At 42.8% G+C, this 12930-nt stretch overlaps 1 long non-coding RNA gene across 1 annotated transcript; it reads right to left on the bottom strand.

Annotated features, from left to right (window-relative positions):
• On the bottom strand, positions 403 to 868 carry LOC104747748. The gene is made up of 2 exons (XR_761224.1): positions 740 to 868; positions 403 to 640 (listed from the first exon to the last, which is right to left on the bottom strand). It is a non-coding gene; the product is annotated as an uncharacterized LOC104747748 (long non-coding RNA).

Here is a 12930-nt window from a genome sequence, read left to right as displayed (position 1 = left end):
CTAAAAAATGGACGTTTCCCAAAAGTATTTTTAAAAAGATGCTCTCTAGAAGGGGCATTTTTGAGAACGCCCCTTTTTCAAAAGGGTATTTTTGCAAATGTCCCAACAATGTAAGTCATTATGAAAACATAAAAGAATATGAAGAAAATAATACTTTAAGACATTACTTATTGTGAAACATTATTTATTATGAAACGGAGGGAATATAAGATTCACAATAGTATAGTCAATATATGCAACACATACTTTATTTTTTAATTTTCTACATTTTAATATCCAATTATTAACTTATATTAGCTTTTATTAAACTTGCAGAAAATCTATGGCTTGAAAATAAATCTAACTTTGATCTGGTAAAGTTTATGTACCCCACTCTAGATCTTCTTTGTAAATTCAAAAACATGTGAAAATTATAGATTTATTTTTTTAAGCAGATACCATTACATGTGATTATCATTTCATCTTAGAAGTACTAGTTAGTTATAGTATCAAATACTCTCACAACAACATCTTGATTTAGTAAGACAAAAACCATGATTATATCCTATTCTATGACAAGTTTCACTGCAGAGTTCATTTTCACACTCGTCATTCCTGTAGCATTTGAGTGGTGATCGCGCAAATCGGCTAGGTTGATAACCTATATACAATATTAAAAATAATCAATGCCCATTAACAAAGAGTGAAGTCATCATGATGATAATTACAAAATGAGGTATGACTAATAATAAACAATTACCTGGACTTTCAGCAGTTGCATGAAGACAATGAACAAAAGATATGATGAAGATGAAAGTAAAACAAAATACCATTATAGTTTTCATAGTGATAGCAATTATTTTAGTGATATTCCCTCAAAATTTTTTAATGAGTTGTTCTTCACCTAGACTGATTATATATATAATAATAATATATAACAACACTAAATATGTTTAATATTTTTTTTCCTGGTCAAAGATGCAAAATAATATAATCTTTTGATTTCTTTCCCTACAAATATATTTCTTTTCCAGCTATTTATTTTATTCTGGTCAAATATGCAAAATAATATAATCTTTTGATTTATTTCCCTATAAATATAATTTCTTTATATATATTTCTTTTCCAGCTGTTTATTTCCTCCTTCTAATATTGGAAAGACTAACTCACTGAAAAAAATAGTCTCTACATCTCAAGATATTCAATCATTAAGAAAGATTTATATCCAACATATTTCCAACATTCTTTCAAATATCATCTTAATCATTGTGGTGGATCAACTCTACATGTATAACACATTCAGATGGAATATTTCTTGTTTGTGATCCAAACCAATTGTAATGGAGAGTACTCATGATAATTCGTTGGCCCGATACGAACTTTGACATATAGAATCATTTATGTCAATTACATAGCATGGTTTCACCATCATTGTAAATTAACTAAATACCCTCAAAAAATCAAGGTTGCATATTGATAACAAAAATATTTGGTGGATGATCAGTCTACAATATCTACTTGTATACGTACCAGAAAATTGACACTATCCAAATTCATGGGATTAGTGAAAGCTTGAAACGATCCGACCCGCTATTTAAAAATAATAATAATAATCTAGTGATCTTATACTCACTAACCACCTAACCACAATCAAACCAAACAGCAGAAATAACCAAATATTAAACCAATGAATTAAATAACCAAATAAATAATTCAATAATATCTAATCATCCATACGAAATAACATAACCAACTCATAGAACAATGAAACCGCAACCTAAACAACATTTCTAGACCACTACATTCCATTATAGCAACCTAACAACAGCATAGAACAAACAACCAAGCCTCTAGAACATCCTCCTCTTTATCGCCTTGATTCCACGATCACACTTTGCCTTTACCTGCACCACAAACACAAATTGAACAAACAAGCCTCTAGACCTAACAAACAGATTATTCAGACATAATCAATGAAGAAGAAGACATCTTTCTGAATAAATTTCAATAGAAATCAAAAGAGAAAATAAGGAGTTTAGAAATCTTCTCTCTAGTGAAGTGACCTTAGTGCAGTGGCCAGTAGTAAATCCAATTGTAGAGGGCACCATCATTTGAGGGATCGAGTCCCGCTCTCGACAAATATAGGGATTTGGCTAATGGGCCGGCCTGTTGTGGCCCAATGGTTAAAAAAATAAAAAATCTTCTCTCTGAAGATGAGTTCATATCATTTTCTCGCAAAAGCTCTCAATATCTCTCTCTCAAAGGTTGCATCAAAAATTAAAGCTTCAGGGTTTATAAAACCTAAAAAGTATATATATATATAACTAAAACACGTCAGAGACTAATATTGCAATTATGGAAAACTTTGGGGCAACTATTTAAATCTTCAAAACTTGAGTTTCTTCGTGTGTCGCAAAGGGTGTTTAGCGACACCAATGAGGTGTCGATCAACACCATCATCTGAAATTGTCTCCAAGTTTCTTTCCTTTAGTCTTAATGCTCACATATATTCTAAATTGATTCCAAATGATCTATTATGCTCCCATCCATGCCAAATGGTACCTAATCCTAAAAAGATTCAAAAAGACCCTAAAAACAAATCAAAAGACTCTAACTACACCACTTATATCATGGTTAAAAACTGTAAAAACTATGATATATCAATGGAGTAAGACCAACTTCAGAGAGTCTCATGATCTCGGCCATGCAGGCAGGAAAGATGATCGAGAAGGGACGTGAGGCCTATCTAGTTACAATCTCGATGCCAAAGTCAGTAGGGCAATCTACGGTGGGCGAACATGGATTCGTCCTTGAATCTTGAACAACCATCAACCAAATACTCCCGTGCCACCATCTCTACGGACCGCACCTCCTCCGACTGATCTTTAAAGGTCACCTCTAGGTGACATACTCACGTTTCAGGCATTATTTTTCTCGAGTTTTGGATTTTCCCTTTACTCACAGGTCTCAACCTTGAGCCAACCACACTCTGCTTAGAAGATATGCTCTATCAGGCGCCTCCAAACCCAATGGCTCCTGAGACATAGCACACAACCTCAACGCACTAATCTCTCCAACCAAAGTCTCCATGTCCTGCACCTGAGCTGAAGCCGCCCGCTTCTGAATCAAAGCATCTGCAAACAAGTTAGCCTTACCAAAGTGGTAGGCGGATCATAATCCGCCACTAGCTCCATCCACCGCCTTTGCCTCAAATTCAGCTCGGGCTGAGTGAATATATACTTCAGGCTCTTATGATTTGTAAACACTTTTACCTTCACACCATAAAGATAAGATCTCTAAATCTTCAGGGCGAAAACTGCAGCAGCCATCTCCAAATCATGAGTAGGATTATTTTCTCCATGCTTCCGCAACTGTCGTAAAGCGTAGGCAATCACCTTCCCATGCTGTATCAACACACACCCTAAACCAACTCTGGATGCATCATTATAAACCACATAGGGCTCCCCCAGATTTGGCAGTGCTAACACTGGCGTAGTCGTCAGCATCTCCTTCAGACTTGTGAAACCCTCCTCGCACTCCTGTGACCAAACAAATGCCCTGTCAACTTAGTCATCGGTCGGGCTCTCCTCGCAAACGCCTGCACGAACCTCCTGTAGTAACCTGCCAACCCAAGAAAACTCCTGACCTTCGTGGCATTATGCGGTCTAGGCCAATCCCTGATGGCCTGAATCCTCTTTGGATCTATAGAAACTCCCCCTGCAGACACAATGTGACCCAGAAAACCCATCTCCCGTCGCTAGAAACTACACTTACTTAGCTTGGCATACAACTTCTGCTCCCGCAGCTTCTTCACACTTGCTAGATCAAGTTCTTTTTTATCTCACAAGATTCAGTATTGACTTGTTTACTTTCATGTTTTGTTGTTTTGCTTTTAAGGAACAACCTGAGGACCCACCCGACCCGTCACTCGATCACCTGGAACGAGTTGGCCTTCATGTACCAACTAGGATAACTGATTGTGCATGCAAACAAGATCCAAGGGTAGCCAACACTTGAGTCCTTTCATCGACAACATCGACAGACCAAGGTTACTCCGTCAGCAACAAGTACAGCAACCGCAACCACCAACAATTGCGGAGGTCATGAATAATCAGAATGGTCCAAAAGCTCCTCAAGAGATGACCAACATAGGAGCAGGAGATGCTCCATCTACTCATACTCAAAGGCATGGCATTGTGCCACCTGCCGTTCAAAACAACAATTTTGGGATCAAGAGTAGTCTTATCCAGTTGATTCAGAGCAACGAGTTTCATAGCTTGCCGATGGAGGACCCATTGGATCATTTGGATGAGTTTGATAGGCTCTGTAGCCTCACAATAATCAATGGAGTTAGTGAAGATTGATTCAAGCTCCGGCTTTTCCCATTTTCTTTGGGTGATAAAGCACATGGTAGGTAGAAATCACTTCCCAAGGAGTCTATCACCACGTGGGAAGCATGCAAAAAGGTGTTTCTTGCCTAATTCTTTTCCAACTCCAGAACTGCAAGGCTGCAGAATGACATCTCCAGCTTTGTTCAGAAAAGCAACAAGACGTTCAGTAAAGCCTGGGAACATTTCAAGGGATACACCAGCTGATGCCCGCATCAGAGTTTCAACAATGCTTCATTGCTAAGTACACTTTACCGCGGCGTAGTCCCTAAGATTCGGATGTTGCTAGACACCGCCAGCAATGGAAATTTTCTCAACAAGGATGTTGATGAAGGTTGAGACCTGGTGGAGAACTTAGCCCAATCTGATGGGCACTACACTGAGGAGTATGATCGCACCATACGATCATCCGGAGAGGACTATTCGAAGTATAAGCGAGACATGAAAGCCCTCAATGAAAAATTGGACAGACTACTCAACCAGCAACAATATGTCCATTCTGTCTCAGAGGAAGACCAGATTCAGCAGCAAGACGGGGAGAATACTCAGCAAGAGGATATGAACTACATCAACAATCAAGGGGGTTACAATAAAGGGTACAATAACTACAAACCAAACCCGAATCTCTCTTAGTAACCCTAATGTTGCTAATCCTCATGATCAAATCTACCCATCCGCAGTCGAAGGGAACCAGGGACAGCCAAAGCCCTTTGTCCAATACAATCAAAGCTTTGCTCCTAAACAGCAGTACTCCAGCACTTACCACCAACCAATGGCACCACCTGGATACAAACCAAAGCAGGATCACAGAACCAACCTCAGGAGGCTGACCTATGCGGCTTGATTCAGCAAATCATCCAAGACCAAGCATCGACAGCGATGGACAACGTGAAACCATTTGCTGAAATGAGCACCAAAATCGACTCTGGGTACAATGACCTCAATGCTAAGTACGACTCCCTAAATACTAAGTTAAGATACCTTGAGGGCCAACCCATCACACAACTGCCTTAAAAGCATGGCCAGCTACCAGGTAAATCTGTTCAGAACCCAAAGGATTATGCTACTGCCCAGGTAATCTTTGTCGATGATGTAGATGATTACCTCACTGAGGACAGTGCCGATCAAAATAGGGAGGATATGGATCTGGGACAACCCATCCCGCGGACCCCACTAGCCCACCGCTAGCTGCCCCAGCGGACCGTCTGTGGACCGTCTGTGGACCCTGCTAGCCCACCGCTAGCCGTCCAACAGACTCCAAACTGGCCCTGCAGGGCATCGATCCTAACCCATCACTGTGGATATCCCAATCCACCAGTAGGTTATTGGTGCACCAGGCGTTCCTCGAACCCTGGTCCCCACCCTTTAACAACCTTCCCACAGGACAAGTTGCCACCAATTGAGCTGCAGATCAATTAGTGACAGCTTGTCCTGTGGGAAGGTTGTTAAAGGGTGGGTACCAGGGTTCGAGGAACGCCTGGCGCACCAATAACCTACTGGTGGATTTTGTGAGTTAATCCACAGTGATGTGTTAGGATCGATGCCCTGCAGGGCCAGCCTATGGGGGCAACTAGCAGTGAGGCAAGTGAGGTCCACGGACGGGTTGTCACATAAAAATCAATTTTTATGTGACAACCCATCCCACGGACCCCACTATCCCACCGCTAGCTGCCCCAATGGACCGTCCGTAGGCCCTGCTAGCCCACCGCTAGCCGTCGAACAGACTCCAAGCTGGCCCTGCAGGGCATCGATCCTAACCCATCACTGTGGAAATCCACATCCACCAGTAGGTTATTGGTGCGCCAGGCGTTCCTCGAACCCTGGTCCTCACCCTTTAACAACCTTCCCACAAGACAAGCTGTCACCAATTGACCTGCAGATCAATTGGTGACAGCTTGTCCTGTGGGAAGGTTGTTAAAGGGTGGGGACCAGGGTTCGAGGAACGCCTGGCGCACCAATAACCTACTGGGTGATTGGGATATCCACAGTGATGGGTTAGGATCGATGCCCTGCAGGGCCAGCTTGGAGTCTGTTGGACGGCTAGCGGTGGGCTAGCAGGGTCCATAGACGGTCCGTTGGGGCAGCTAGGGTGGGCTAGTGGGGTCCGCGGGACGGGTTGTCACAGGAACATAGTGAGATCTATGAGCACCAATACTACTTATTCGAGTATCAACCCGATCCTACACTCGATCAGACCGATTGAGTTGGCGAATGAGCACCAGCTCGAGAATCGCTAACCGATGCGTCACTCGAGGGTGAACCTGATGCTTTACCCGATGATGGTGATTGGATGAGCCATCAGACAGACGTCCAGATGACAGATCGATCTGAACTTCCAGCGACAGAGGAAGGGGAGTTGGAGGAAAGATTCAGAGCAGTTCTTGACATCCAATTAGATGCGCTTGCTGAGCGTATGTATAACTGGAAAGCCCCCCCCCCCCCTCCTAAGTTTTTTCCACCACACACTCTTAGAGAGGAAATTATCAAAGAGACGGCTCATCAGGAGATAGAAGTAAAGGAAGCTGTTAAGGAAATTGAGAATGCAATCTTGAGGAGTGGAGAGTGTTTAGATCCTGAACTGAGGATTAATGCGAAACTGGAGGACCCCGGCTCCTTCACTCTGCCATGTTCAATAGGCCTTCGGATCTACACCAATTTTCTGTGCGATTTGAGAGCTTCAGTTAGTATCATGCCACTTTCAGTTACCAACAAGATGGGTTTCAGCAGTTTTAAACCAAGTAGCCTATATGTGTTCCTACCTGATAGGACAATTAGGCATCCGCATGGTATCCTGGAAAACCTGCCTCAGGATCGGAAAAGTGGAGAATCCCACATATTCATGGTCCTTGACATGGATAAAGAACCAGAAGAACCAGAGGATCGGAAGACCATTCTTGGCAACAGTAGGTGCGATGATAGATGTGAAAAAGGGACAGATCAGCATTGAGCATGGAGAACACATCAAAATAAAATTTGACATCAAGAATGGAATAAAAAGGCCAGCCATCGATGGTAAGGTCTTCTCCATCCAAGCGATACCAAAGATAATCAAGCATTGCAAAGAAGTTCACATTGCCTTTGCTGTAGAACCATGGCAAGAACCGGAGAGTCCATTGAATAAGTCTGCTACAATGGAGAAGATTCTAAAACCTCTCCCTCCCAAAAATGCTTGAAGAGCATAAAAAGTAAATCTTAGTGACTTAAAACAAGCTCACTTGGGAGGAGGTCCCAAAGGTATCTTTTAATCTCTTCTTATTTAAGTTTAAGATACTTTTACTATCTTATTTTGTTTAATTTGGATTTTACAATAGTTTTATGTTTCTTTAAGTTTATTCAAAATATATATATATATATATATATATTAAAAGAAGAGAAAATAGAAATTTTAGGGAACCCGAGGCTGTACCCTAATATGTACCCGACGCGCCTGATCGTGTTCCTACTCGGGTGGCGAGTGGAGTCCGAATTCCCCAAAACCCTAACCTACTCTCCGTGAAACCCTAGCGGCTGCCTCTTCTATTTAAGGGGACCAAACCTCTTTTCCCCAACATCACAAACCGATAAGTCCTCAAAACTCTTTAGCTTCCATCTTTCTATTTTTCTCTCAAAGTCGAGTACTCTAAGATTTTTGGGAACTAACCCTATTGATCTCGAGTTTAGCTTTTTTTTTTTCTTCTCAAGGAATCACCTATGGCTCCGAAGATCAGAACCTACAAGAAGAAGGGAACCACTTCCACCTCCGCCGCTGCCAGAACAGAAGAGGGAAGCGACCTTGCTCGTGATCCCCAGGGACGAGATGACGTTTCGCATACCCAAGCGATGGGTGGACGTTTCCCATCCCCAACCCGATGCTCAACACGATCCGCCACCCGAGGGGATACTCGAGCACCCGATCGTGTGGATACTCGTGTTTGCTCACCAAGCCCGGTGGTGAGCGCCGTCCGCAGATCTCCACGACGTAGGGACCTGTCTACGTCGGAGAGAACAGTTACCGATCTGATGGAAGTCGACTCAGTCACCGATGGAGGAAGACCGGAGGAGAACCAAATCTCCTACTCGAGACGCAGAGCTGCTGTCGCGAGGGGGAAGAGATTGGCTTCCGAAATGGCTGAGAAGGTGGCCGAGAGAGCAGCGGAAGAAGAAGACCAACACACGGATGGTGAGAGTACTGACCAAGAGGAGGAGCAGCGACAACGTACCCCGATGGCGTCAAGGAGGTTGAAGCAGAAAGAAATAGAAACGCCGGCAAAGCTGTTCAAGGTTCCCCGCAAGATGAGCTTTGTTGGAACCCGCTATCCCCACCGCGAGATGATGAAACAGTTGGGGATCGTGAAAGATGTCGAGTTCCTCTTCAACATGTGCCACCTGGCCCAGATGATGCGGGCCAACCTAGAAGCATACGACGAGGAGACGGTTCACTTCCTTGCCACGATACAGTTACACTAATTTGAAGACCACCCGAAGCTGCTACCCGATGGGGGATCGGGTTCATCACCTTCTCAGTGCGCAATAAGGAATATCGGCTTAGTTTTAAGGAGATGGAGGAGCTGTATGGTTTCAAGGCTGGTCATGGGGGGGGCTATGGAGGTAGACAAGCAAGAGATGAAATCCCTATAGCTGACAATAAGAGATAAGCTTCCTTACAAGTCCACAGGCTCTAAATCTGCTTAAATTAGGAGCCATGTCCTAAGGTATTTTCACAAATCCACAAATCCTTAGCATGCACTTTATTCGCTAGGAAGGAAACTGGGAATGTAAACGATCATGAGCTTCAACTTCTAGACATAGCCTTGTGTGGAATCATGGATAATGCTAGGGATGGTACACAACTGGTGGGGGATGTAGCGAATACTAGCATGGTCTTCGTATTGCTGACCAGTTCTTGTATTATAAGGCTTGGGCCATGAAAACCGAGAGGCGAGAAAAGATCTGGAGAAATCTCCATAGGAGGACTGGTTACCCCTATCTTAGTGGCTTGGGATGTACCTCTCAAGGGGGTTATACACGAACCAAGGTGGTTGGACGTCGAGTACCTCACCTTGGCGAGGTTCCTGGCATACGAGAGGCCAAATGAGAAGTTGCTTTTCAGGTTCGTGCACCCCATGCTTGGAGCTGCTTAGATGGTCTTGCCTAACGTGACAACCACAATAATTCGGCTAGGCGCAAACATCGATTTCAGACCTCCTCCTGAGGAAGGATCAGAAGCTGAAGAGAGTGAGCCAAAAAGTCAAGGACAGTGAGACGACTTGGAAGACTATGATTTTGAGGAGTATGTTTTCTCTAAAAGCAACCAGCAGGGGTGAGAAAAGCACACAAGAAGATCTGGTGGTTGAAAAGGATGAACAAGTTCCTAGAAAGGAAAATAAAAGATCTTACCGGAACAGTAAAGGTGATTGAAGGTCAGATTAGGGAGCTATAAGACAAGGCAAGTTGTGCCTCAGCTCCCACTCCTGCATACGCACCCACATAGATGGAGAGGAGCGGATCACTAGGAGGGATCCGGGCTTTAGCGCCTAAAGAACCTCATAGAGCGTCGTTGTACGAGCCACGAGCAGAGGAGGATGGCACCAAACAAGATAGGTCACGGAGAGGAGAAGCCACTCAGATTCCTATCCGACACCTCACTCGATGGGTTACACGATGCCCTATTCGATGCCTCCATCGAGCACCCATTCGGGTGAACACTCAGGTACCTTCCCTCAGCCTTACCAGATGCCATACCCAATGCCGTACCCGATGCATCTTACAAGCAACTACACGGGTGACCATTCTGGGCCTTTTCCACCATATCCATCATACTACCCGATACCCTACCCGGTAGCTATAGTTTTAGTATCCATTTAGGAAGAGATTGATATGATTTCAAGGCTTTAATGTCTATTATCAATTATTTTAGGTATCAAAAAAGTTTTACAGGTTTTATAGCAAAAAGGACCAAAAGACAAAGAAAATACGTTTTAGAAAAGATTCAGAGCTTTAATGTACGGGCAACGTTTGAAGAACTTACAGAACTCACATTTCATCGAGCTTGGAGTCTATAGAAAGCTAGAAGAGTCATCGTTCTTCTCGAAGAGGAATCAAGTTAATCCGATCACTCATGAGGACGTTATGCCCGATTTACCAAAACGTGTTATAAGACGACGAGAAGCCAAGTGGACTTTATTGACGGCCCGATTAGCAACCATCACGGCGGCCCGGCCCGGAGGAATCACAACGGTCTAGAACTTTCCTCAGCCGCTCTGTCCTGCACTCAACAAGAAAAGACGTTTCTACCCATACAAACCCTAATCCAAGGCAAAACCCTATAAATACTCATCTAAACCTAAGGTTTAGGATGTGCCTTCATTGTGCCTCCAAAGAGACGACGACCAGAAGAACAGCCACGACTAGCAGCCCTCTCTTGTCCCTCTCCTTGAACTCTTGAAGTTCACCAACTCTTTTTCTTTCTTTTGTTCGTTTGTTACATTAGTTTTCATAAGGAAGAAGATCCTACACTTTGTTTGACAATCGTTGAAGTAATATCTAAAACCCTTTTCTCTATTTATTCTTTTTTGTTTATGAATTGTTTAAACCTTGCTTTGATGATTCCCTTAAACATGCTAGAGTAGTTCTCTAGTTGGGTTTAAAGGGATAATCAAAGGGGGGAGATGATCTTAGTTTATGTGGCAATTTTTAGAGTTTGTTAGATTTAAATTTTGTTTATTCTATGCTTTAATTCTAAATCTTTGCTTAATGCTTTAACCTCATGAACTAACTATGATCTAATGTGTGTGTGCGTTGCCAAAAACTTGCATGTGTGCTTGACCTAGCTTAGATGTGTGAGTTATCATAGGAAGCACATACCACTTACCTATGGAACTTCATGGATTAGAATCGAACCTGTTTTAAATGCTTTGATCTATGCGTCGTTGCTTGCGAAAATTGAGTCTCGGGGTATAGGGATTTTATACGGTTAGCTTGTGATCGATAAGTTAATGGTTCATTCGTGTTTCGTAGTCCGAGTTTTAGATAAGCAAACTAATCCTAAACTTTCCTAGATAGATAGATCATTGATCTCCTGCGATTTCCCTTGATGCCCAACGCTTGTCTTATTTATTTTTCTTGCTTTTTATTTACGTTTATTGCTTACTTACGACCGTGACAACCAAAACCCTCATTTTATTTAGTCCTAGCCTTACATCTCTTCCGACGAATTCTCTAAACAGCAACTCTCTCTCTCTGTGGGATCGATCCTTAAATACTAATACCGATTAGCTGTGTACTTTCAGCCGTCGTGTGGTCTTTTTAAGGTAAAAGATTTGGAGTGAAAACCACACACATCAAAGCTTTTTGGCGCCGTTGCCGGGGAGAGATTGTTGTTTACAAGAGTCTAAGAACTAGAGTAACGTCTGGGACACCTTGCTTTTTAATTTTTATTTTTGATTTTTATTGTTTCATGAGAACTTGAGGATGAACCTCGACGCTCTCCCAGGAGATTTTGAGAATCTCACAATCGCACAGCTCATGTGACATATCGAGCCACAGACAGAGACCCATCCGGTCCACAAGCCCATTCGATGCACGGTTATGGCATTGGTCACTCTCGACCAGTCCATGTACCACCATCTAGGTGCCCTTGTCGCCGTTCTTTCACTCGACCATCTCAAGGCCAAGCACTAGGACCAGCTTATTCACCTTATGACCCAGCTGACCATTCTTACACGCCGTACCACACGGACGTACCATGCTTTGCAACGGACCAGTACCTTAATCCGCAAGAAGTCATGCATGTCGATGTCAATGAAAACTTTTTCTATGACACTCGAAAACCAATCACTTCAAGGAGCTCTCATACTGAAGACAAGCTCATGAAAATGATAGAAGAACTTATATCAAGTCAAGAGGAGGCTTATAGAGTTCTAAATGCAAAATTGGATAAGATGAGTATTGAGTTTGGAGCTAAACTCGAGATTATCACCAAGGACGTTACACGCTTGGAGGAACAAATCAATGCGATCAACAACCAAGTTTTAGACCATATGGAGGATATACAAGATCATGGAACGAATCTTATCAACATGGGTTACACCATTGACACCATCGAGAGCCGCTTAGAGTGGAAAGTAGAAGCCATATTCAACAAATCCGGTGAACACAATAATTGGAGTGATGATCAATTATATCAACCTACTGATGCTGAAGAAGGATATGGAGTCTCACATGAGTTTCCAACTTATCCTAACAAGTCCAAGGATTGGACTAGAGAAAATGATTACCCAACCGGTGAGGAAGAAACTTATTTTTTGAGGAAAGAGCTATAAAAGGCCAGTATGAAGATTTGCCAAGAGAGAATGATGAGTCCTATGATCCATCATCTGCCAAAGAAGATGGAGAAGAAGAGCCCAATGCGTTCTACTGTTGCATGACATATCAGATCCCTAATGAAGAAGTTACTGAATACCACAATTTTCGACAATTTCAACACCAAGAAGAAGCTTTCTACCAAGGTAACCCTAGAACCCGACCATTTCCAGTCACCGTCCAAGAAGACTTCTACTGTTGCATGACATATGATGTTTATGAA

This window comes from Camelina sativa, chromosome 15, assembly GCF_000633955.1.
Source record: "Camelina sativa cultivar DH55 chromosome 15, Cs, whole genome shotgun sequence".
Lineage (NCBI taxonomy): Eukaryota > Viridiplantae > Streptophyta > Magnoliopsida > Brassicales > Brassicaceae > Camelina > Camelina sativa.
This window is presented reverse-complemented; position numbering and strand designations above follow the sequence as displayed.